The sequence below is a fragment of the Atta cephalotes genome, assembly GCF_000143395.1.
Source record: "Atta cephalotes unplaced genomic scaffold scaffold00024, whole genome shotgun sequence".
Taxonomy (NCBI): Eukaryota; Metazoa; Arthropoda; class Insecta; order Hymenoptera; family Formicidae; genus Atta; species Atta cephalotes.
This window is the reverse complement of record NW_012130088.1, coordinates 3,749,686-3,750,674: the sequence shown is the minus strand read 5'-3', so window position 1 is coordinate 3,750,674 and position 989 is coordinate 3,749,686.

The following is a 989-nucleotide window of genomic DNA, read 5'->3' as shown; positions in this document are numbered from 1 at the left end:
CGAATGCTCTCAAATACTTATGGTGAGGCCGCTATTAGTGAAAGAACGTGTCGTGAGTGGTTTCAACGCTTCAAGAACGGTGATTTTGACGTCCAAGATCATGTTCTGTATTTGGTGGGACCAGTTCGGCGTAGTGTATTATGAACTGTTAAAACCGACATAATCACAGGCGATCTGTATCGAACGCAATTGATGCGTTTGAGCCGAGCATTGAAAGACAAACGGCCGCAATACAACGAGAGACACGATAAAGTGATTTTGCAGCATGACAATGCTCGACTTCATGTTGCGAAAGTGGACATACTTGGAAACGTTGAAATGGGAAGTCCTACCCCACCCGCCGTATTCTCCAGACGTTGCTCCCTCTGACTATCACTTGTTTCGATCAATGGCACACGGCCTGGCTGACCAGCACTTCCGGTCTTATGAAGAAGTAAAAAATTGGATCGATTCGTGGATAGCCTCAAAAGATGATCATTTTTTTCGACGCGGGATTCGTACGCTATCCGAAAGATGGGAGAAAGTAATGGTCAGCGATGGACAATACTTTGAATCATAAATGTATAACCAGTTTTTTTACAATAAAGCCTCGAATTTCAGAAAAAAAACGGCGGAAGCAAAGTTGTACACCTAATATTCAAAATCGAGATATAAAACACAAAGTCTCAATGACTCAAGGATATTTTATATCTCATTTTTGGACATGCATGCTATCTAGGAAATAATTTTCTTGAAAAAGTTTGCTTTACATTTTTAAGCATATATCGTTGAAACAATAGAATGCAAAGAAATATAAGATATATCGAAAATTTCAAGCAAAAATTTTATGAATTTAATAGTATTTTATAAAGATAATTTAAAAATATTTTGTGTATTCAGATTTTTCGAAAATATTACATTTTTCGAAAATATTACATTTTTCTCCTAATCTATTATGAATCTATTATTATATCTATTACTATATCTACTTCTAGATTATATTTTAAAAA